At 52.2% G+C, this 25,601-nt stretch overlaps 1 long non-coding RNA gene across 3 annotated transcripts in view; it reads left to right on the forward strand.

The window, feature by feature from the left end:
• The first annotated feature begins 970 nt into the window (after positions 1-970).
• Positions 971-25,601, forward strand: part of LOC144307827 (uncharacterized) — a 38,126-nt gene continuing 13,495 nt past the window's right edge. The window contains exons 1-4 of one of the 3 annotated variants that reach the window (XR_013374527.1): positions 971-1,156; positions 8,563-8,720; positions 11,642-11,709; positions 15,357-15,402. This is a non-coding gene — a long non-coding RNA (uncharacterized LOC144307827). Of the gene's footprint in view, positions 1,157-7,802; positions 8,109-8,137; positions 8,721-11,641; positions 11,710-15,356; positions 15,403-25,601 lie in introns of those variants that run through there. The other 2 variants (XR_013374526.1, XR_013374525.1) reach the window with 2 other exon arrangements.

The following is a 25,601-nucleotide window of genomic DNA, read 5'->3' on the forward strand; positions in this document are numbered from 1 at the left end:
ACATCGGGACTGAGAAAGTCTTCATCTCCCCCTAAGTTGCCATGGAGGCAGGAAAACCAGGTGGCTCCAGAGCTCACTGGCAGTCACTCCTCCACCCAGGAGTGCTGGAGTTAATTGGCCCAAACAAGTCACACGGCCAAATTGGAAGTAGTGGGAGGACCTTGCGGTCCAGCCGCGTGCCCAAAAGGAGAACCGGAATATTTGTGAACAGCCCTAATGACTACCGCCGTGATATAAAATTTTTTGAAAGAAAACCATAAAGTGTTCAGCTCATCCACTTTAAAAATTAAGAGCAAGGAACATAAAACTGTATTCAATAAATATAGTAGATAATAAAAAGAATTTCGCTTCCAAGTTATGGCCAATTAAGATAGAAAAAGTTAAGGGGGAAGAGATTGCAAGAGAGGAGAAAAGGAAAGTGGAAGAAGTGGTAAAAGAGGGAGGAAAACTGGAAGGGATTTTGTGGGGGAGAAGGGGGGACAAGGCTAAACATGTCAGCCAGGTTGGTCTTTTCTGCTGACTGAGCCCCGCATCTCAGATCCTTTGGCCTCAGCTCCTCCGGAAACCAGTTTTTTTCTAGCACCCCATCTTTCTGGGGCCACCCCTCAGTGCCTACATGGGGCTCCATGCAGAAAACACATCCCTGCATGTGCATTTCATAGGAACAACATACAAGAAGCCGTCAAAGTGGAGCTAGAAGCCGGGTGTGGTTTGTGGACCACTTCCCCCACCCCTGGTCCTCCCCCGCCCCCCCCCCCACCAGCCACCAGGGTTCCTTTGTGTATGAAGACCACCTGCGTAAAGGCTGTGGAGATACCAAAGTCTGTCAAAACCAGCGAGGAAAACCTCCTTCCTTTAATGCAGTAACTTGATTCAGTGCACGTGGTGAAACTATTACATAAATATGCTAAGCACATCTTTTATAATAGAAAAGACTCGTTCGTTCTCTCTGTACGTCCGCATGTTTTAAAGGCATAAACTAGCCCCAAGGGCTGCGTCTTTCTCCACCCCCACTCCTTTCTCGGCTCCCAGAGCTGAGATTTCCTTCTGCCCTAGGAAAGCGATGCTTCTGTGGCGGTCCTCCTGTGGCCACCTGCTATTCCCACTCTGGGAATGGAGAGGTCAGCCAGGACTGGTCTCTGTGCTCCTGGAGGAGGTAAGTGCCTAGCTGAGAGATGGGAGCAGTCAAGGGCAAGGGGAGGAATCCTGGGGGTAAGACGGGGCTGGGAGGTCTTGTATTTTCCAGATGTGTATCACCTGCCATCACCCCTGGCTAAGGTGGTGGGAATATCGCCATGCAAGGGCCTCAAACTCTATATCATTGAGCTGTCACTGTCTAACAAAATACCCCAAGATTTAGTGACCTCAAACAAGGACCATTTATTATTTCTCATTAGTCTGTGGCTTGGCCAGATGCTTCTTCTGGTCTGGGCTGAGCTCTAGGTTTCCACTGGGCTTGTTCATACACCCAGCAGGCTGGTATGTTGACAGGGGCTTCTCTCACCCACTGCCAGGCTAGCCAGGGCTTGTTCACATGGCCATCATAGGGTTCCAACAGCAACAGGAGGGCAAGTCCCAATGCTTCAGTGTTTCTCAGACCCTTGCCTGGGTCTCTCGTATTCCTATGTCATTGGCCAAAGTAAGCCACGTGGCTAATCCAGATGAAGGGGTAGGGAAATAGCCTCTAATCCTTGTTGGGAGGAGCTATGAAGTCACTTTGTAGGCACAAGGATATCAGGAGGGAAATCCTCTGTAGTCATTTTTGTCATCTACCACTCTCGATTCCCCGCCTTTCCATTCCACTTCTTCATTGGTGTACATTTCCCTCATGCTCTTCCTCTCTGCCCCACAATCCAGGGCACGCAGGCAGCATGGGACCGTTGAGCACTACTCTGTGAGAGATTTGGGGTACCGTTACACACAGGCAAAGGGACCATGTCTGGGGTGTGTATGACAGCAAAAAAGAATCCAAAAATAACAGTGGGTTTAACCAAGATAGAAAGTTCTCTCAGGTTCAACAGGCAGTTTAAGACCCTTGATGAAATCATCAGAGACCGAGGCTTCTTCTAGCTCACCGATGCCTACCACCCTCAGACAACCTCCCTCATCCTCAGGGTCTTAGAAGGCTGCTAGAGCTTCACCCGTCACATCTGCAGGCCACAATATGGGGGTAAAGGAGAAGAAGGAATGATCTTTCTCTTCAAGGAGGCCTTCCAGTAGTCTCACTCACTCCTGCTGACATCTCGTTGGTCTGAAATTAGCCATACTTCTGGGTACAGAACACACCTACCTGCTCGGGTGGCTCAGGAAAAGCTGGGCATGTTGATATTCTAATAAATTTTCTGACTAAGGAGGGGGAGCAGAATGGATGTTGGGATCTTTGCCAAATGAGGTCTTTCACAAACACATTATGTGATGGTGAAATCATGAGACATCTTTGCATATGTCTTATTTGCTGAATTATCATACCTGATGTGGAGTTGCGTCAGGTCATCAGTTCAGCTTGGGTAAAGGCACATATTCCCCTCCTATGGCCTCCGAGGCTGTTTGTCATCCCCTGTGGCCCAGCAGCCTCTTGGGCAAAGCTCTGAGAGGGCCCAGGACTGGCTCCTCTGTTTCATCCCAGGGCCGAGGTTCATTTTCACCTTTTCCTAATTTTAACTATGGTGTGACGATCACACGGTCAAGTTCACACATTTGCAACGTGAGGCTCAATGACTCTTTACATCTTGCTTCCATGTAACCACCACTCAGATCCAGTTAGAGAACATTTTCGGGCCCCCTACTCCCACCCAGAAGGGTCCCCCTTGCCTGTATTCTACTGACACTCAGGCCCAGAAGTAACCGTGAGTCTCGCCTCTGCCACCATTGTGGCAGCAGGTTTTCTCAGGTCGCCCAGATTCTTCTGAATGGCACCTATGCCTCGGGCCTCTGCTCTGCCTGGTATTTTGGGGTAACACTTCCCTTTCCCTGTCTACTGTATCCAGGCAGGAGGAGAGCTAGGAGACAAGGTTGCGGTATCCAGGGTAGGGTAGAGGAGTGACCAAACTTGAACTTTCCTGCTGAGCTTGATCAGAACTCAGCAGCACCCAATCACCTGCATAGCCCAAACCTCCTGGCACCAGGTCATAAAATAGCATTAGGCGGGATCCCTGGGTGGCTCAGCGGTTTAGCCCCTGCCTTTGGCCCAGGGCATGATCCTGGAGTCCCGGGATCGAGTCCCGCATCGGGCTCCCAGCGTGGAGCCTGCTTCTCCCTCCTCCTGTGTCTCTGCCTCTCTCTCTCTATCATAGATAAATAAAAATATAAATCTTTAAAAAAATTTAAAAAAATAGCATTAGGCACACCTGGCCAGCTAACTGGTCCTCCTCTTCTCTTACACAGACTGTTTCCTTGCTGGTTCTGGCCTCCCTATCTCTCAAGGCTTCTTTGTGTTCCTAAAGGAGCACGGTTTCCCTGGGAGGGTGCCTATCCCCTCCTATCTCCACTGCCCTGCCTGGTCACGTTCTCCCTGCCAGCACCAATCAAAGGAACTTGACAACTTATACGATTTGACATGCTCTTTGTGGCCACCATGACTGATGTGTGCAAGGGGCATGGAGACCCACCCTGGTTCAATCAGACTGACTTTATGATGGAGATGCTCAAAGTGAGGTCTTCAGACCAGTGACATCAGCCCCATCTGGGAATGTGCTAGAAACGCAGATGCAGGCATCTGGGTGGTTCAGGGGTTGAGCATCTTCCTTTGGCTCAGGTCATGATCCTGGGGTCCTGGGATCAAGTCCCGCATTGGGCTCCCCATGAGGAGCCTGCTTCTGCCTCTGCCTATGTCTCTGCCTCTCTCTGTGTCTCTCATGAATAAATAAATAAAATCTAAAAAAAAAGTGAACTCCTTCCATGAGGTATTGAAAGAAAGAAAGAAAGAAAGAAAGAAAGAAAGAAAGAAAGAAAGAAAGAAAGAAAGAAACAGATGTTTGGGCCCCATCCCAGACACACTGAATTGGAACCTGCCTTGTCACCAGATCCCTAGAGGACTCATGTATCCATAGTGTTTAGGCTGTGACACCAAGAGGCGTGCTAAGGTGGCAGTAGGTACTTGGTCAGGAAGCAGGGGCCCCCAGAGGCACTCGGGGTGGCAGCTGCACAGAAGGACCCACGGCTGTATTATCTTGTGAGGTCTTAGTCATCCCGTCTGCTCAACCCCATCACCCTCACCTCTGGTGTTAGAAACTGTCCCTTTCTTACTACCCATCTGCATAATCGCCTCTCTGCCACAGAAATCCGAAGATTTTGTGTTAAGTTTGGCACAAAGGCATTTGGCAGCAAAACCTGGTTTGAACTGCTGGGAGGCTTTTTATAGTCATTATTTATTCCACTTTGTATGACTCTTCATATGTTCTGGCACGGCGATATTAATGTGTCTGATTACCCGCCAGGGGATGTTTCAGAAGACCTGCTTTCTGCACGTCTTACCATCCTAATGCACAAGAACTTCTCAATCCAGAGACTCATCGGGCCTGAGGGGTCCAGGACAGGTTAGGGACTTTTATCTCCTTCTCCTCTTGGAGATGATGCGTTCCACTTTCTAAAAAATTTTCCCCTTCCTGGCAAAGAATAATCCTAACTGTAATTATTGTTAATTAAAAAGGTAAAACTTGTGTGGAAAATTTTAGGCTATGGAAGTAGGGGACCCCCGTGTCTGCTCCTCGTCCTGGCTCTGTGTCTGTATTGCCTATTGCCTTTTTCTTTTCTTTTCTACACGTGTAGAGTGTATCCTGAAATGCATGTGGGCACACACATTTTTTTAATTTGTTTGTTTGTTTATTTATTTATTTATTTATTTATTTATTTATGAGAGAGCGAGCGAGAGAGAGCATAGAGGGAGAGGGAGAAGCAGACTCCCCACTGAGCAGGGAGCCCAATGCAGAGCTTGATCCTGGGACCCCGGGATCATGACCTGAGCTGAAGGCAGCTGCTTAACTGACTGAGCCACCCAGGTGCCCCCACATTTTAATAATAAAAGCACAATCACTCTTTGCAGAGCCTCCCTGCACCACCCCCACATAAACAGCGTATCTGGGAAAAACCGCACAGCAACACTTAAACGTTTGGCAGAGGCTGTTGGTGCCCTGCTGTATCCCTGGAACTTCCTACTTGCAGGTGTGCCGTCTAGCTGCCAGCGTCCACGTCCTTGGGCTCGAGGGCTGTCTCCAATGCCAAAAGCAGGGAAGGCTGGAAGCGCCAGGGAATTAACAGCTCAGGAAGCAGCCCTCAACCAAGGACTCTCAGGAGTTGGTGAATAGTCCTGCCAGCAACCCTGCTCTTGGGCGATAGCTTGGAGGCATTTCCTTGAGACCCCGCTGCAGGAATGAGCTCCAGTTGTCCATAGGGGTAACCAGCTTGAGATCCAGAGCACATCTTCTTAAAAAAAAAATTTATTTATTTTAGAGAGAGAGAGAGTGAGCATGTGCTTGCACGCAGGTGGGGAGGGAGTCGGGAGCCGCAGAAGGCCCGAGAGAATCTCAAGTAGGCTCCTTGCTGAGCGTGGAGCCGGACATGGGGCTCGATTTCATGACCCTGAGATCACGGCCTGAGCTGAAATCAAGGGTTCAATGTTTAACCCACCGCCCAAACACCCCCGGAGAGCACACCTCCTCTTGCCTGCCTTCCCTGCCCTGCTCCCTTCCCTACTTTCTCTACCTCCCACTTAACAAACGCCTCTCCCATGTTTCTGCTGCCTCCTGAAAAAATAACTTGCCCTCTAATGCTTGTCTCAGGGTAGATTTCTGTAAGAACCGAAACTATGACAATTGAGAAACACCTTTTGCTGTTTATTAAGTGTTGAGCATGCCACAGTATGGATATGCCATGATTTCCTTAACCATTTCCCTATTACAGTCCTGTTATTGGATAATCATGGGGCTGTTGATTTTTCAAGGTGACACGTGAGGCTGTGATAGAGCTCCTCGTGCATATATTTTGGGGTGTGAGCATGGGTATTTCTGGAAGAAAGGCTCGTAGGGGTAGAGTTTCTGGTTCAAAAGGTAAGGACATTTAAAATTTTGTTAGATACACAGGCATTTCCCTTAAAATATCTTGGATGTTGCATCGTGTTCTCTTTCAGTGTGTTTGCTCCATGTCGGTAGGCTGGCTCGGACCTGCTCCGAATCTGCATTCTTCAGGGAGCATGTGCCAGCTCGCAGGGCATCTTCTGCTCCCATTAAACACACACAGGCACACTGCATTTTCACAACTGTCCCTAGGCTATGATTATGTTGCCCTCCTATAACTAGCTCTTTATGAGTTCAAATGCTCCTGCCCCCTGCCCGGTGCCTTACAGGGGCCTGGTGTGTTTCCTCAAGCCAGGTGTTGGAGGGAGAATCTGGCCACCCTAGCCCTCTGCCTAACCCTTCATTTCTGTCTCCTTCCTGGCTGGCTGTCTTCCCTTTCCAGGTCTTGTTCTGGAGGATGCCCTGTCTCTACCCCAGGGCTGAAATAGATTTATATTCGTCTTTCTGTAAACACTTTGAATATGTCTTATCCTCCTCAGGGATGGGGGTAAGCAGAAAAGCTGAGCTGAGAGCTGGAGAAGAATGCATTCCTGAGGCTATTGCTTAAGTACCTAGAACTAGCCAGACCTGAAGCCTCACTATTTGTTTTGATTTGTGTCCCTAGAAGGAGATCCTGAGACAAGGGTTTGGTTGTAAGTAGTTTATTTGTAAGATGATCACCGGGAGCACATGTAGGGGAGTGGGGAAGTGAGGCAGGGATGAGGGAGAGGCCAATGATGGCTAGAGTATTGAGTCAGTTACCCTTGGGGCATCGGAGGCTGAATCCTGTTGGGGATCTCTGGAAGATAGTGTGAAACATACTTTTAAGGTAGCCACTCGAGAATGAGGGAGCTGGGGCATTTATCTATCTACTGCCTGACCATCACCGGTCAGAGCTGCTTTTGAGGGCATTAAGTCCCTGGCACTTCCAGCTGCCTTTGTACATGGGCCAGGGGGCTCCTGTGGCCAGAAGATGAGCCCTGGTGTTCACTGGCCACCTTCGTGCACAGGGGCGAGTGGACGTGGGCACGGCACTGACACCCATTCCAGCAGTCCTGTCTGTCTGGAAGCTGTACCGTTAAATTGCCTTTGTTGTCGCTCTAGTTCTCTCTGTTGCTTCACAGCACCCGGCCTTTCCCCAGCATTTTCTCCCATTAGGTGCCAGTCTCTCAGGCCCCACCCCCAACGCAGAGAAACATTTTGCATTATATGGTTTCCTTTTTCGTGCTGTTTCCTTCTGAATACCCTGGCTCACAGATCTCCCTGCATTTTCCCTATTTGTATAGAGAGTTCTGTCCCACTCTGGCATTCCCACGGTGGCTTCTCAGGACACACAGTGAGAAAGAAGCCCCACTGGTTCTGAACAAAGTAGGTAGGGCTTATTGGGACCACCCCACGTGCGGATAAGCAAGCGGAGGCCCAGAGAGGCGGTGTGCGAAGGCCGAGGCCACACAGGGGGTGGTGGGCAGAGGCGGCCTCGGAAGCTAAGTTGGCCTCGAACCCTCCGCGTGTCTCCCTCAACACGAGGTGTTTGCAGAATGCGTGGTGGTCCATCCTGCCGTCCAGATTCCCACGGGCAGGGGGCCACACGTGACCTCACTTAGGGGTGGAGTGGTGGCTCCTGTCTTTATCGGCATTTGGCGAAAGGAATCCAGTCTCCTCAGATGTGCCCGTGAAGGGGACTAAGAGAACAGTTCCCCGAGGAGCTGGGAGCATGAGAAAGGCCTGGCTCCACCTTGCAGGGATCCTCAGCCCATCTGGCCGGAGCAGCCCTTTCTCCCGGAGCCGGGCCTCGGCTTCTGGGAGCCGCGGCTCACGCTGGGCTGACACTTAAAGACCCACAAAGGCCTCAGAGGGGAGGCTCCGCCAGGGGCCCCGGGGCCGGGAACACGCAGGCCCGTTCAGCTGTCGCCCGGCAACGCCACACACAAACATTTGCTGACAGGAAGAGGCGAGCGGCAGTAAAGCCGCCTGACAGGGAGGTGATGGGGCGACGGGGAGAGGCGGAGGGAGACGGCGTGTAACTGCCAAGCGGGGGGCTGGCCCGTGGCCAGCGCGGTGAGTTGAGCGTCTGTGTCCCTGCCCTGGGCGTTCAAGGAGAGCGCCGCCCGCTGCCAGGTTTCCAGGCCCAGGCCCCGCCGCCGTCTGGCCTGGGCTGACCCCGGGAGGACGCACGCGCGGGGTAGCTGTTGGCACAGGTTGCCACCCCTGTCCCACGTCACCTCCCGGGGCGCTGCTCCTGGACCCGGCTGTGCACGGCGAGGCCCGCTCTGGCCCAGGGGCGCCGTCCGCGGACCTCGCTCTGCCGGGCCGCCTGCTGCACGCTCCCCGTTTTGGAAACGGCTTCTGAGGACGGGACGGGTCTCTTGGCCACCACAGGCCCTTTTACCCTGACGCTCTGCCTCCCGGCAGACCAGGGCACGCCTAAGTGGGGAGGCCAACACAGACACCCCGAGGCTTCCAGGTGGGTTTTTTTTTTTTTTTAAAGATTTATTTATTTATTTTATGATAGACACACAGAGACAGAGAGAGGCAGAGACACAGGCGGAGGGAGAAGCAGGCTCCATGCACCGGGAGCCCGACGTGGGACTCGATCCCGGGTCTCCAGGATCACGCCCTGTGCCAAAGGCAGGCACTAAACTGCTGAGCCACCCAGGGATCCCCTTCCAGGTGGGTTTTGACAACACTAGAGGCATCATCCTTCGGAGGCCCCCCTTGACTCAGTGGGCCTCCCACTCAGCCCCAAATTAGTCCCAGAGCCCCTTCCAACATGCCCACAGTGGCTGTACCGTGGGGACTCGGGCAAGAGACGGGAGGAGGGGAGAGGGAAGAGCAGAAGCAAAGCTGTCCCCTACCCCCAAAGGCAGCTGCCCCCTGGCCTCTGGAAGGTCGACCCGACAGCAGGCTGTGGAATCTGAGAGCACTCCTGTAGCTTCCAAGAAATAATTATTCCCAGGAAAGTGTTTTCAATTGGAGATAAACTGCTGTTTAAAGCGCGGAGAGGACAGAACGCGAACAGTGGCAACAGTGTGCGGCTTCCCCAGCGGGCCCGTCATTAACCACTGCTCCCCGAGCTAAAGGCTGCGGCTCTTTCCCCAATTAACAGCCACATTCCAGCAAGCTCCCTGTTTATCAAGGCATTAGCGCTGACATCTGGGGACGGCGCCTGCCCAGGCCTGCCAGCAGGGAGGACGGAGCGCCCGTCTACCCACACTCACAGCCGCCCGGGCCCAGGCCTCGACACACGGTGGGCCCCCCTCCCCCCCTCCCAGCCGGCCTCTTCCCGTTCCCCGCGCACCGCCCTGTCATTCTCCCACCAGTGACACGTGGACCTCTGTGTGACTGCGAGCGTGTGCACGCACACCCGTGTGGGAGAGCCTTGTTTCAGGAGAAGATGGCGTCTGGGGAGGATTCTCCAAGGAATTCTCTGAGAATAGAAATCATTTCTCTACCTTCTCAAGCCTGTGTGTGTGTGTGTGTACGCGCACGCGCCAGAATGCGTGCACCTGTTTGTATGGCTGTGTGTATGGGGCGTGCGTCTCTGTATGAGTGTGTGTGTGTGCATGTTTGTATGGGTGTGTGTATGTGGTATATGAATGTGTGTGTGTATGTGTGTATAGAAGCGCCACAGCTCCTCTCTTCCTCCCGTTTCTCCCTTCATTATGTGCCCTCCTTTTCTCCCTTGCTCTCATTATCACTAAAGCATTGATGAAACCCCTTTCTGCCCCCTCCTCCAGGCCTGTACGGATTCTGTTGATCTCAGATGTCCTCATTGCAGTCATTTGAGCCATGGTCCTCCCAGTGGTCGTGAGAGCAGGAAGCCCAGCAGCTGCCTCGTTCCAAGGACCCGGGATGGCTGGGGCTGGGAAGGCATTCACTCTGCACCACTAGGCCCTCCCACGAGTGGCCCTACCCTGGCCGTGCTGGGCTCTGCTGCCGCTGGCATTACTTCTGCCAAGCTCCCACTGTCACCTGCGAAGCACACCCTTGCCCGATCCCCTAAATGTGGGCATCTCCCAAGGCTTGCTTCTCGGCCTCCCCTCTGCCCCCTCTGCTCCAGCAATCCCCCAGCAGCAGGTCACTGAGTGCCACATGGTGACTTTGGGACCCTGAAATGCACAGCTCCGTCCTCAGCCTGCTGTCACCTTCACCTGGGTGCTCTTGTAGCGCTATTGATTCAAATGAATCAAACCAAATCACCCTCTTTCCTCCAACAGGGTTCCCCATTGGTGTCAGCGACATGTGTCACTATTCAGTCAGCCCACACTTTAGAATCCTGTTTGCGTCGCCCACCTGTCCCTCAAAGCCTGCTGGAGCAGGTCCTTGTACAAGTCCTCTGTCCCTCCCTCTCCTCGTCCCCCCCGCCTGGCCACCCTGGGACTCTACTGTTGAACTGGAAAGAGACAGGAATGGGCCCCATCCCCTCAGGCTGAGAACAATGCCCTCCACCCCCACTGGGCTCTTGACCTTTGAGCCCTCCTACACACAGCTGCTAGAAGATTCTACCTCCTGCCAGGGGCCCAGATCCTTCCTCATCCCCCTGGGCCTAGAATTGATTCCAGTGAGTTGACAGTAAATGGTGTGGGTGCCAGGCCCTTGCAATTTGTGGCTTTGAACAAATGCTGGTTAGTATTTCAACGACAAGAGTAGGAGGGGTGGGGGGGCAGTCAGGTCTCACCTGTCTAGCGAAGCCTTCTGAGGGGAGATCTTCTGAGGGGAGATCTGATATTCTGACGAGCGGCCACTATCCACCTTCCATCTTCTCCTCAGCCCCCATGGTTTAAGTGAAGACAGCCATGCTCCCAGGGTCCTGGGGTGGACCATGGCCCAAACTGGCCAATTGCAGCCAGGCAGCAGCAGCCCTGGGGATTTTTCTGGAACAAAAGTGGGGACAAGGCACCCACTCTAAATCATGATTACTCTACTAATAAAATGTAAGTCTTAAACTGCTCATGGACATCTTGTCATCACTTGGGATAAGTGCCTGGAATCAGCCACGCCTGAAGCCAAGTACTTTTTAACATGTTGGCTTCCTGAGCCAATCTTTTTTTTTTTTTTTTGTATTGAGCCAGTTTGAGCGGCATTTCTCTGCCTTAGAAGCAAGAGTCCTGTTTGCCTCAGCCCTGAGAAACCCCTCTCTGTTGAGAACTCTAGACCCTTGCTTCTATTACCCTTCACTGGGCCACGATTCAGCATCGTGGGTGCTGGAGGCCGGTGGCACCTGTCTGTCATGTGCCACCAGCGTGGCCCGTAGGTGATCATTACTGACAAAATGGCAGATGACCTCCCGCCACAGCCACCTTACAGTTCCCAGCCTTCCGGGAATGGTTGCTACAGGCCAGGCCCTAAGTGCTTTACCTATGCCAGCTTGGTCCTTACTATCATCTGAGATGGGAATGATGCCTGTCCCCGTTCTGCTGCTCAGGAAACTGAGGCAGGGAAAAGTCATAGAACACCACCCAGGTAAACATAGTTAATGAGTTGTAGAGGCAAGATTTGACTCTTGGCTGGCTTGCTCCAGAATGCTTGTTCCTAACTGCCCTGCCCTACCACCTCTTACATGTGCTACTGCTTTATCACTGTTTTTCCAGTTCCTCCAGGGAGCTTTGATTTCCTCCTACTTGGGATGAGAATTCCTTTTCCCACCAGACTGGTACAGGTAAGTGTATCTCAACTGTCCTGGATTTATGCTGGGCCCCTCACCTGAGCATGCTGTGGAACAGCCAGAGAGCCCAGCTTAGGACTGGACCATCCCCTGAGAGAGCTTGGCCTTCCCCTAGTCCTGTGTGCATTATGCCCAGGGCCTCCTTGTCATCAGGGGTGGGGTGCGAAGAGGCCCCGATCCCTGATGTCCAATCTAACTGCCCTGTCTTAGCTGCCCCTTTGAATCTGTACTTCCAGGGCCCTGCCCCACTGGAGAGCCTTCACTCGGTGGCCTGGGTGGCTGAACAAGTTGCATTTCTAGGCAAGAGAGGCTGGTGGTAGGGCTACCCTTGGGAGGTGGCCAATTGTCCCTGGTTCTACACTTTGGTGGCTGCCTAATTTGCAGAACTCTGTAGCCAGACTGTACACGCTGAAAACAATCCCTCAGAGTCCCTTAGACTCAACTGATGAAAGCCTCCTGCACTCCCTGCCCAATACCACAACATCTACATCGTGGTCTGCAGTTTTTAAATTAAGAGATCATTTCAACATTTTTGTCATTTGTTGTTATTATTATTCTCATGATATGGATGAGAACACTGGGGCTTGGGAGGCAATAAGTAAATCTCCTGGCTTCAGGGAAATAGTCTTTGTCTTCTTGGCATGACCAGGATTTGGGCCTCCTCAGTGAAGCTCATGGATTGAACAGTTGTACATCGGGCATCTTCTGCTCGCCTGGCATTGGGCTTGGAAGCTGGAGATACAGAAGTGATCTCAGAGCTCAGAGCCCCAAGAGAGCATCCATGTCCAATGTGGTAAGAGCCCTGATGGTATTAAGCACAGGAGATTGTGTTGTCCCAGCTGGAGAAGGTGACAGTGTTAGAGAAGTTTCTGGAGAAGTGACACTTCCCCGGTTGTCAGTTGGTTGAGACATAGACATGGGCCCCCAGAGGACATGGACAAACTTCTCAAGTCTTCTCCAAGTCTTCTTCAAGTCTCACGGTTGTTCACCTGTGAGTTTGGCCCTGCACACATATTTTTTTTTTTCTTATCCTCAGTACAAAAGCAAGATCAGTAACACACTTACTTTAAAGATAAGAAAACCAAAGCCTGGAAGGGTCCAAAGGCTCATCCCTCTTGTTTCAGTTCTGAAGTCTGAAGGGCCCCCTCTACTCCTGACGTCACTGTGGGATCCACCAAGGCTGCTGTTGTGACCACACTGCCAGTCAGCTTTTCCCCTGCTCAATCTTTTCCCCTCGTGTGCATGCAAGTGTTGATCTTGAGACCACAACCTTCCTCCATCCAAATTTCTTTTTTTAAAACATTTATTTATTTGAGAGAGAGAGTGTCCGAGTGGGAGGAGGAGCAGAGGGCAAGAATCTTCCAGCAGACTCCACACTGAATGCAGAGTCCCACTCTAGACTCAATCCCATGACCCAGAGGTCATGACCTGAGCCGAAACCAAGAGTCTGGAGCTTCAGTGACTGAGCCACCCAGGCACCCTTCCATGCAAATGTCCATCTCAAAGTCTGCTTCCTGGAGAACTTGATTTAAGACACCATGTTACCTATGTTTCTCGTCTGATTTTGGTAGTGTGTGGATAACAAAACTTCCAAAATAACAGTGACCAGTGACCTAAATATGCCAGAAGTCGATTTCTCACATACAAGTCTAGAGGTTGGAAGTCCCAGGCTGGTAAGATGGCTGGCGTGAGGACTAAGTGGGAGTAACTCAGGATCCTTTGATGTTGTTGCTGGCACAACATGGCTTTTGGACCCAGAGTTACCTCGTGGTTCAAGATGGCTGCTCAAGCTCCCCATTGTATCTCTTTCCTAGCATGCAAGAAGGAGGAGAGAGCAAAGAGGGACATGCTCTCTCTCTCTCTTTTTCTTTTTTTTCCGGATCACATTCCAGAAGTTGCTTCTGCTTGGATCCCATCGGCCAGACTTGGTCACATGGCCACGCATGGCTGCAAGCCGAGGCTGGGACGTATAGTCTTTACTGGGGTAGATGGGCACATATCCAGTGCAAAACAGGATTTTATATTTCGGGGAAAAGAGGAAGATGGATCTTTGCAACATCTAGCAGGCTCTGGATGTGTGGCTCCCCACCCTCCACAAAACTATCCGGAGCAGTTTGGAGCCCCAGGGAGGGCAGAGGCTGTGTGTGGACTGTCTGGCATTTGGGGGCACTCCTGCCAGTCTTTGGCGATCACCCCTCATCCCTCATCTCTCCCCCTCGGTTTAGATCCGCAAGGATAGCTAGCTCTTGCTATAAGGCCACTTAAAGGCCAAATCAGCTCCCTCCCTCCTTCCCTCCCTCCCTCCCTCCCTCCCTCCCAGAAGCTCCCAGGGGAAGAATGACTTTTCTTCCTACTTGCCCCCTCCCTTTCTCTTTGATCTTGTGGTTCTTTAAGCGGGTGTCTTTCAGGCTCTCCTGGGGCCAAGAGGCATCCCTTGTTTACCCACAAATAATTAACTGCTATAGTCATTTCACATATACACAGACGGCATCACCATAATTACAGAAAAGATATTACACATCAGGCACACGGAATGGGGGCAATTCACCACCCAGTGGGGCCTGGAATCCGGGGTGAATGGATGCATCAGCTGGCCCTGGGTTTTATCCCTGGCTGGGCCCCTTTGTGCATTTCTGGGCCTCCCTCTATGCCTTGTAGGCCATGAAGCTGTGATGAGTGGCCCCCTCCCAGCACGTGTATATGGCCAAGTGTCCTCCTGTGCTCCCTAGTTTGCTGAGGCAGTAGAAACCGTGGGTTTGGGGAGTGCCGACTGTGCCATTGACCAAAGGAGAGGAAGCCATGGAACAGAATGGAGAGGAGGGCTCCACAAGGAAGGGGCTGGGGAGGGGAATAGGAGGGGGGAGAAAGACGAGGATTGCCCTAAGGAGCCAGGAGGCTTGGGCAAAGGCAGAGGGATGGGCTCAGAGCTCCCTCCTTGGGGTACTCACCAGGAAGGGAGAAGAATGGTGAACGTCTACAGCTGGAGAGCAAGCCTGCCCACCTCAGTATGCACACGCATCCCCTGGGAGGAAAAGGGTGCCACGAGCCCAGCGGTTCTGACTAAGCACATCTGGGTGGGGTCTGAGGCTCTGCGGACGCTGCCCCTGCCTGTCCGAGGACCACACTTTAAGTAGTAAGGGTGCACTGCAATCTTCAAACTCATTCTCTCTTTTAGTCCTCACAATGATCCTGTTTTAGAGCCGAGGGAAGCGAGGCTCACAGATGCCAAGTACCTTGTGTGAGGTTCCCGCCGGCCGGCCAGCCCACGGCTTTCTGGGCTTTCTGTTTTGTATGTAGGGCTGTTTTTCGGGCTGAGTTCGAGAACATTTGTGAATGTGTGTGTTGGGGGGGAACAGATCAAGTTCAGAGGGTCAGAAAAGGCCTGGGGTGTGTCCTGCGTGTGAGCCCAGAGGCCTTGTTTTGGGGCATTGAGAAGCCAAGGCGCACAGATGAAAGAAGTGGCTGGGGTACATAAAGCAGGACAGGATCAAACAGAGGCGTGGACTATATCATCCGTTAGCCTGGGCCAAGCTGGACTTTGTTACTAAGCCATGTGCCCGGAATCGCTCAACCCGAGTATCGGTTGTCTCGTGCAAAATGCTCACACTTTATAAGATCAGATCTCTGTGTTCTGCCTACAGATGTCTTGGTCTGGATTCACAGAGGAGGCGGCACTGCTGAGTGAGAGTAAGTCATGGAGCTGTCTTCGAAGAAGGGGCGTTCTCTGGGTGGGGGCGGGGGATGCGGAGGGAGGCACTAAATGAGGTAATGCATGCAAAAAGCTCATTGTTGTGCTGTGGGCTCATCGTGCAACGGTTACTGTGGCTTATATTAATAAATCAGAGAGGCATCTTGAATATGATGTAGGAACTTAGTGGCAAGGACCTACCTGCCATGGGTCGGCAACACCTCTCAGGACCACCAAAGTCAGGAGCCTTAAGGATGTCCTAAGTTCTTGCGGAACTTAGAACTTACCAGGGAGATGCCACATTCTAAAGAGACTCCTAAGGAATGAGCCAATTTGGGTGTCTGCAAGGGGTCCATATTGGCTAGAGGCAGAACGGTCCATCTGGGAGGGCTGAGCAGAGGGTGGAGGAAGGGGAGGAGGACATGGTAATGCTTCTGGGGTAGTCCTGGTCCTCTAAGAAGCAGGTGCCAGAGAGGATAAAATGTACAAGGATTTTATTGGGGGACATTTCTGGGCAAGAAACAGGGAAGAACTGGGCAAGAGCCGCTGAGAGCCAGTGATGCCCTCTGACCTGAGAGAGAGGGCAGTGAGGTGGACAGAAGCCTGGACTGTCCTGAGGTCTCTGGAAGGTTCAACAAGGCTGACTGAATGTCCTCAAATCAGTCAGCAATCAGAGAAGTCCCGTTTCTTGCAGGAACACGGCCACCTTAGTGCCAAGTGTCACAGGGTCAGTGGCTGGAGCCCGCAGGTGGGAGGCGTGGCTCAGCCTTGGCCCAGCGCTGGCTAGATTTCAGAGCTCAGGGGCGGGGGCCCTGGTGTGGTTTCTTTCCCGGCGTTGGAGGGCTGTGAGGTGAGGCTTTCCACTAAGTTGCCTACTGGAAGGGGAAAGACCTTGAACTCTGTCGGGACAGGGGCCCCAAGCCAATTGCAGCACCTCCCATGTAGTTGCCACTCTATAAATATTTGTTGACTGACTGTACAAGTAGAAGCCAGATCCTTCGGTCCTGAAGTGTTTGTTTTCCTTTTGCTCAATGTACCCTCAAAATGAGATTGATTCCTTTATTTCTGAAACTTTTCCCTTCTGTGCCATTAAGCTCTTTTTGCAAAAATGGCCAGGGCCTGGTGCGGCCCTCCATGGAAGTCCTCCGGGGTGAGAGGCTGGGGCCTTTTCTGCTGGTTGTGGGCTACTCAGCTCTGCAGGATTACCTCTCTGGGGAGAGCCTTGGTCCAGCAGAGCCACCTTGGGGTCAGATCTGCCACGAGACAGGAATCCGAGCGGAGGCTTTCTTGCTTCTAGAGGGAAAGGCCCGTCTGTCTTTCATCACTGTGGCACGCTCCATTCCCTGCCCCTCTGCCCCCCAGGCAGCACGTCATCCCTTTAGACAGTGTGTGCAGAAAGCGTGCAGCAGACACAACAGCCGGATGAGGGAGGGGGCTTTGGAAGCCAGGGGACTGGGCTTCCCATTAGGAGAAAAGTAGCGGCGACCTCAGGACTCTGGAGGTCCAGCCCCTGGAGGCAGCCTCTGCCCTGCTTCTCCGGAGGCTGCCGAGCCAGGCGCGACCTGGTTTCCTCTGCTGATGGAGGCAGATGCTCTGCATCCGTCTTCTGCGCACGTGCTTGTGCCTGGAGAGGAAGATAAAGCGGCTTGTTTCTTCCTGCTCTACTACTTTACCATGGTGTGGCCTGTGGCAAGCCAGCACTGATTACTGAGTGTGGGTAGGTGCACATACGCGCATGCATGTGTGTGCACGCACACGTTAGGGGGAGAGCTTGACATCGAAGAGGGGGATAGTGTAAGCAATGCTAAGTTTCTCAGCTGGTAGTTATGTCACTGCGAATGAATTGAACAGAATCTGTTAGTGCCAGTAACCTACAATCCCCAAATGATGCAAATAATAATAATAATAATAATAATAATAATAATAATAAAGCACTTACTCTGTGCAGGTCCTGTTCTGAGTTCTTTACATGTATGAACTCATTAACCCTGATGGTGCCTGATGGGGAAAGTCACTATTTTTCCTACTTTACAGAGGGGCAAACCAAGGTACAGAGGAGCTAGGTCACTTGCTTCGTGTAATTTATGCCGAAAGTGGCAGCCCTAATCATACCCACTCGACTACAGGGTCTGTAATTGCCTTGCAGAAGAAAATGTAAAGCTAAGCCCCATGTAGGAGTGGAGTTCTGGAAAGGCTGTATCGCAGAGCACCAGATCCTGGGGAAATCTACTCCACATGTTAAAAAAAAAAAAAAAGGATACCCCATGTCCCAGATTACTAGTTACCAAAAGCCCTGCAGTTGGTAGAAGACATAGTTCTTGGCACCAGAGAGAACATCTAGAAATGCTGAATGGATTATATGTGGGCCTTTGGCATTACTTTCCAGAGCGATTCTTGCCTTTTTGTCATTTGCTTGTTCATTAGTTCCCAGGGGTGAAGCATATAAATCGACAGTGTATAAATCCAGGTAGGATCTGGGAGCCACCACAACCTAGACAGCCCTCCAATGGGCAGAGAGAGTGGACACTTCATATGCCATGCTCCACAGCTCTCTGAATGCCTTTCGAAGATCAAAGAAAGATTGGGTCATTTAATCTTGTCTTGGTAATTACTGTATGTCTTCTATTTTTATTGTATTTAGACTCATTGACCTTGGAAAACCGGTTTTGTGGACACAGAAACTTAGTGGGCTACAATAAACCTAGCTATTTTATGATCTCTGAGGGTTTCTGTGGGTGAGGACCTCAGGAAGGGCTCAGCCGGGTGGTTGTGCCCAAGGTCTCTGATGTGGCCGCAGCTGGAAGGGAACTAACACCCGATAACAGGGGGCTGAGCAGGCATTTCTCTCTTTGCCTGTAGTCTGGGGCCTCTCCGCATGGTCATTTAGCATGGGCTGGTTGGGCCTTCCTTCCAGTATGGCAGCCTCAGGCTAGCGAGACACAGGTGGCTTGGCACTTGGGGCCCAAGTGTCCTGTTGAGCCCAACAGAAGTATTGTTTTTTTTTTTTTTAAAAGATTTATTTATTTATTTGTTCATGAGAGACACAGAGAGAGAGAGAGAGGCAGAGACACAGGCAGAGGGAGAAGCAGGATCCTCACAGGGAGCCCGATGCTGGACTTGATCCCGAATCCCAGGATCACAACCTGAGCCGAAGGCAGGCGCCCAACCGCTGAGCCACCCAGGTGTCCCCATATTGTTTTTTATGACCTAGTCTCAGAAGTCATACAGGGTCATCTCCACCATGGTTATTAAGGTAAGGGAACATAGACCTCACTTCTCCACTGAAGGAATGTCCAAGTCTCCAATTAGAGTCATTCTCAGAAAATACAATATGCCACAGATGGGATATGGCAGGGGCTCCAGGGCAGTGTGAGAGCCCTACAGGGGTCTCTTGACCCAGGCTGTGTCCCCAATAATTACACCTCCGCCACCTGGCTGCCCAAAAGGACTACCCAGCAATGCTAACTGGGTACTGAATGGAGACTTGCCTAGAGCAGGAGCCCTGGGAGGTCAAGGCTGGAGGAAGGCAGTGAGGGGAGGGGTCCCAAGAGGCTGGATGAGCCAAGTGATAGGACAGCAAAACCCGTGACCCAAGCCTCACAGATCAGAGAGGCCAAACAGTGGCTGAGCTCACGCTGCCCTATGGAGAGCCCGGGCCCAGCTCTGGAACAGGGAGGGGGCAAAAGAGTGGGGGCTGGGCTGTGAATGAGGAGTCAGCCTTGACAATGGCTGCCACCCTTGCAAAGGGGCACTGGGGAAAGAGCTCTGAGGAGGGATGGCAGGCCCTGGAATGTGGCATTTGCCCGAATTGGCTTGGTGTCACTCTTCCAGTGTGGCCCCCTGCTACCAGCACCCGGGGCAGGCCATCTCCTGATGAGGAGAGGCCAAGGTCTCAGGGAGGGGGGGATGTGGATAGAGGGGCAACATCCCAAACCCCTGCCTGGGACCTTGTGGCCCACAGCCAGGCCTACATGAGAAATTGGTTACATGGCCAAGTTGACCGCTTAAGGCCTCGGCAAGCAGAGAGCGACATCCATAAAGTGCTGCCCCCCACGCCGGGCGCCTCAGCGGCCTCTGTCTGAAGGTAAATCCATCCATAAGCCTGCCGTCACTCTGGGCTTCATGTACATGATTTCTGGCATTTACAGCAGCGCAGCTCCGAATGCCGGAAGAAACTCCAACGGAATAATTTGCCAGGGGAAGGCGCGCAGAGTGGCAATTGCTCATGGCACATCTGAACAGCCACGGCTCCTGGGAAAACAAGCTCCCTGACAATTGGCCGGCCCACTGGCCTCTCTCCGCCGCTCACCCCAGTGCTAAGGAGGCCTTTACTAGCGGGAGGTTGCGCGCCCTGCACTTCTGTGCCTCGTGGGGCACTGCCCGTGGGGGCCTCTGAGCCCCTGGCGGAGTCTGTCCTTCGGGCCCTGACGGATTTTCGTGGATGTTGGGACCCTCCCCTTTGATTCCAAGGGAGCCACAACGGAGTCCTCTTGTCCCTTGGCCAGGGGTCAGGGGCGGGGGGAGGCTGGGAGCAGTCACCACACCCAGCCCTGGGGCTGTTCACACCCCTCCTGAGCCCTTGAGAGCATTTCTGGGTGTCCTTCTGTGGCCTTCTGGTTATCTCCTTGGTGGCTGGCTCCCCTCTTCTGTCTGCTTTTCTAGTTCTTTCTGTTCTTCCTTTTGTCTCTGGGTTACTCTGCTTCCATCTGTGTGTGCTCACAGTGCTTGGCCTCTGTGTGTCTCTCCATCTCTATCTCACTCCGTCTCTCTCCCTCTGTGATTCCTACTTCTGGTCTCTCTCTCTGTATCTCCTACTTCTCTCTCTCTCTCTCTCTCTCCCTGTTTCTTTTTTTTTAAGATTTTATTTATTTATTCATGAGAGACAGAGAGAGAGAGAGAGAGAGAGAGGCAGAGACACAGGCAGAGGGAGAAGCAGGCTCCATGCAGGGAGCCCACTGTGGGACTCGATCCCAGGACCCAAGGATCATGCCCTGGACTGAAGGCGGCGCTAAACCACTGAGCCACCCAGGGATCCCCTGTCTCCCTGTTTCTAATCCCTTCTGTCTTTCTCTTGCTGTCTTTCTTTCCCTGTCTTATTACCCCATCCCTGTCTGGCTCTCCTCATCCCTCCCACCATTCCTCTCTGTCTCTCTGCCTCTCTGCCAGTCTCCTTGCCTGTTTTTCTTTCCTTCCATTTCTCCATCTCTCTCGCTTTTTCTCGGTCTGTCTCAGACCCGGTGGCAGCGCACAGCCTGAGAGGGGGTCCTGAGCAGACTGTGGAACCAGCCGACCCAGCGCTGTGTTCTCTTTTTCTAGGCAGCTCACTCAGACCCTCCTGCCTCCCACCCTGCACCCCCCAGCCACACCACCCCGCCCCCAGCCAGGCAGTGAGGAGTCAGTTCTCTAAGCAGGTCAGAGACAGGCACCTGTATGAGCCTGCCCAGAGGCAACGCCTCCCGGAGCTGCGCTGCCCATTTCTCTGCTGTGGGGACTGGATTCTTTCCTCCTGCCTCCTGTAGTTATGTAACCTGAGAGCACTGGTGTCTACCCATGTAATGCACACATGACCCCCCTTGATCCAGACTGGATGGCCTGGTAATTCTCATCCTGGTTCCCCTTTCTAAAAAGTTAATTGTTTTGGGTGAGGTTACACGCATAGCACCCCCACTCCTTAACAAACCATGAAATGAGGATTCACATGTAAGAAGTTTATGAAGGGGGGCATCGGGGTGGCTCAGACAGTTAAGTGTATGCCTTCAGCTCAGATCATGATCCGGGGGTCCCGTGATCAAGCCCCATGTCGGGCTCTCTGCACAGTGGAGAGCCTGCTTCTCCCTCTCCTCCCAGTTTGTGCTCTCTCTGTCTCTCTCTGTCTCTCTCTCTCAAATAAATAAATAAAGTCTTTAAGAAAAAGAAATTTATGAAGGAAGTGCTCCAGGAGACTGTGAAGGGGGTGGTTACAGGAAAAGGAAGGAGAGGACGCAGGTGAAGGCATGATCTCAGGCAAGGTCCTTGGAAGGCAGCTTCCGCCTGGTTGTACAAGAGGACCCTGGTTTTGCAGATAGGAAAACCCGAGGCAGAGACAGGGCTGTTTCCCCAGGGGACACTGTGAGTAAGGGGTAGAGCCTGGATCTGAACCCAGGAACACTGACTCCAGATTTCCCATTCATAACCATTATGCTATGCCCAATATCCTCCCACATGTGGTCTGGAACACGTGGAAGTGATCCCCATCCCCCAGCATTAGAATCACTGACTTTCATCCCTCCCCAAACACTCCATTTTTAGAAATCAACTCTGAATGTCAACTTGTACTGATTTTTGCAGTGGTTTTCATGTTTTCAAAAGCCTACATTTCACAGCCTCTGGGCTTCAATTTGCTACTTTTTGGGACAGATGCCAAATGGCACAGCACAAAATGAGACCCTTTAAGGAGAGAGGCCATGCCTTCTCTGTAAGCCTAGCCCCTGAGAAAAACCTGCACCCTAGAGCCAACCACGGCAACAAAAGCTTTTGCCTCTGCGGGCAAAGGGTAGGGATATGGGACCTAGTCAACTTGCTTGGTGACAGAACCAGGGAGTGGACAAAAAAAAACTCATCAGGGCATTTGTAAGCCTGGGGCTGTGTAACTGGCTTCCTGGTATCCACTCATACCCTTCTTTGCAAAGCAGCGAGAGCCATACAAATATAGCCATAGCGCTGACGTACTTATAAACCTCCAACGGCTTCCTATCACTTTCGGACTGAACACCAAATGTGGGGCAGTTGCACTGCATGATCTGGCCCCCGTGGACATCTTCAGACTCATGTTCCACCTCTGGCGGGCACTCCGGCTCACCCACAGGGCTCCAGTCACCCTGGCTTCACAGAGCCTCAGACTGTCCTTCCTGGGGACAACAGCATGAACATCACGTGGGACCTTGCTGGAAAAGCCAATCTGGGGGCCTGGCCCTGGACTTGCTGCATCAGATGCTCTAGGGGGTGGGGCCCAGCACCGAAAGCTGGAACCAGCCCTGCGGGGGGTTCTGGTGTCCGCCGATGGTTGAGTACTCCTGGCCCACACGTCCCTGGTGGCAGCAGCACACCACCACCACCAAGTCTCTCTTCCAGCAGCACCCCCAAGTCTCTCTCCCAGGTCACACTATTGGCAGGCCTCACTGTGGGCCAGGTGCTGTCCTAAGCGCTTTTTGGGTGTTAAGTACAAGGGAAGGTAGATTATAAAGTCTGTGTGGCTGTTGGGGATTCCTGCTCCAACCACACGTGGGAAAGGAAGTGGAAGGTGAAATTTTAGATACCTGTGGGGTATCAAGTGACCTCAGTGCATGGCACCTCAGAAATCCTGAGCCCCCCTGAAAGCAGGAGGCATTCTTCCCACTTTACACATTGTCTTAGTTTGCTTGGACTGGTAACAAAATGCCACGCACTGGGTGGCTTATACAACAGAAATTTATTTCTCACGGTTCTGGAGGCTGGAAGTCCAACACCAAGTTGCTGGTAGAACCGGGATCTGATGAGGGTTAATCTCATCCTGCAGATGGCCACCTTCTTCCTGTGTCCTCACAGGACTGGGAGAGAGAACACCAGTGTCTCATCTTATAAGGACACTGATCCCATCATGGGGGCTCCACCCTCATGACCTCATCTAAACCTAATGACCTCCCCAAGGCCCCATCTCCAAATACCATCATGTTGGAGGTCAGGGTTTCAAAGTACCAGTTCTGGGGGCACACACGTTTAGTCCATAACACACATCTTTCAGGGCCCTGAGATTGCTGGAGGCAGCTCAAGGGTCTGGATCAATGTTCCTTGGGGTGCAGGTTGCCTGAATTCTGGGAATGCTGGTTTTTTTCTTCCCCTCTCACCAAAGTAGGGGGCTCCAGAGCAAAAGCTGTGTGGCCTCCTAAATTCAGAAACCATCTTAAAGAACCTCAGCTAGTGGGGGTGGCAGTGTCCTGATGATTTCTTGCTTTTTCCCAGGACCACCAGCCCTGCCCCAGGGTCCAGAGGAGTGTGTCACATGTAATCAGAGGGGTAGGGATGGGACTGGATCCAGAGGTATCATCCCCTCGCACATGTAGGATGAGAAAAAGAAAGAAATGGCTTCAGAAAAATCAGTTCAGGGAGTACTGCCCCACAGGAGCCCAACCTGCTCTCAGCAGCTTCTCTAGGCCCCTGTGGGCAAGGAAAGCAAAAGTTCCAGAGAATCTGTCCCCCTAGGACACCCCTTGCCCAGGAACTGATGGGTGTGTGTGAGGGTGAGGTAAGTCCTCCAGCTCCCGTGCTCCTGGTGGGGATGAAGTGTGACCCTTCCTGTCCCCAAAGTTAGCCTCCAGGGGACTTCACCTGACATCACACCTTTGTTTGACTCTTTCTCTAGTCCCACGTCTCACTTCCTTAATTCCCTCCGGGGTTTTACTGAGAACATTCACTAAGAAGGCACCTGACATGAACCCTTGTCTCAGGCTCTGCTTCTGAGGAATCTGTCCTAAGACAATGACACCAGCCTGAGTTGTTCAAAGAATGATAACAGCAACAGCCATTTTCAGAGCACCTGTCAAGTCCTGAGCTCTTTACAAATATGCTAGCCCCTGGAGGCTCCAAAGCACCCTGAGAGGCAGCGAGAGAGCTGAGGTTTCGAGAAAGCCCATAACTGTCCAGACATGTCTAAGTCGTGGGCTTTCATGCTGGAAGGGATCCTCCCCACATGTATTCCCTTCTCCACATTCCTGCAGGGTATCGTCCGGCTCCCATTGGAGCACTTTCATTCGTTGAACAAAGACTCAGAGCACCACTCAGGAGCCAAGCAGTAGGTACTGGGGTGTAATGATGAAAAGGTATCTGTCCTCAGTAGGAAAGGCAGACTAGTGAATGGACAATTTGGGTGGGAAAAGTCTGTGAAAAATCAGTAAACTGTGGGAGCTCATAGAAGTGGTGCATATGATCTCGGGGCATTGACGGTTGGAGGGCCTGTCTCGAAATGGAGTCCTCCTTCTGCCCTTCCAATACTTGAAGAAAGTTATAGTCTTTTCCTTAAGGCATCTTCTCTTCAGCCAAAGTGTTGCTCCCCATCCTCTTCAGCCTTTCCCCATTAGACTTGATTTTCAGACCCCTCAGCATGTTGGGTGCCTCTCTGAAAACAGGTTTGTAAATGTTCCCCCTAAAGTGTAAGACTCATCCTAGCTCAGAACCCCAAATGGTCTGATCCAAGCAGAGAGCAGTGGGCACATTTCCCCTCCCATAACTTCCCCTGAATGAGACCCCCTGCTCCTCTTAATGCATCCACAGTTGTTTCTCACAGAACAGAGAGCTAGTCACGCTTCTGAAACTTTTCTACGTGAAACGGGTCTCATTTCACATTGCAATATGTCCCATCTCATTTTTATCCAACTGACTTTCTAAACTGAATGCAACACTGTACATGTATTTCTGTTCCTCTTTGTGCTAGTTATTCTCCTCCCCCGCCATATCCATTCTTTGATCTTTGCTCTGTTCTGTTTTTGCAGGAGGCTGACCTCTATCAATGTCGTCACTGGGCTCCCTGGTCCTCTGGCTCCCTGTTAGTTATGGCCAATTGGAGGCACCCGTGGGAGCTTAGAGTGGGGAAGGGGGTGAGCTTAGGTATTTATCGCACCCCCAAGTCTCTCTTCCAGGTCACATTATTGGCAGTGGCCGCATTCTTCTACCTATGGACACAGCTGTTGTGTCCTGTGGCCCTTCTGCCATGGTTGCCATGCTGAACTGTGGCAAACCACTCATTCTCCTTGCCCTTTGAGGCTGTCTTAGTCGATCTGGGCTGGTTAAGCAGCGGGCATTTATTTCTCACGGTGGTGGAGGCTGGGAAGGCCAGGATCAGGGCGTTGGCAGATCTCGTGTCTGGTGAGGCCGGCTTCCTGGTCTGCAGATGGCTGTCTTCTCGTATCCTCACACGGTAGAGAGCACAGCATGAGAGAGCAAGCTCCCTTGTGTCTTTTTATCAGGGCACTAACCCCGTTCATGAGGGTTCCACTCTCCTGGCCTGATGGATCACTTCCTGGGAGCCCCGCTTCCTAATATCATGCATTTTGGGGGGACACCAATATGCAGTCTACAGCCCAGGCCCAGGAGTGGTCCCAGCATCTTGCTCTTGCTGGCCCCTGGGGGCGTCACCATTCAGTATGAGCTCCCTTAGCCCTTCCTCCACGTCTGTAAGGAGCCCCTT

Source organism: Canis aureus, chromosome X (assembly GCF_053574225.1).
Source record: "Canis aureus isolate CA01 chromosome X, VMU_Caureus_v.1.0, whole genome shotgun sequence".
NCBI classification, from domain to species: domain Eukaryota; kingdom Metazoa; phylum Chordata; class Mammalia; order Carnivora; family Canidae; genus Canis; species Canis aureus.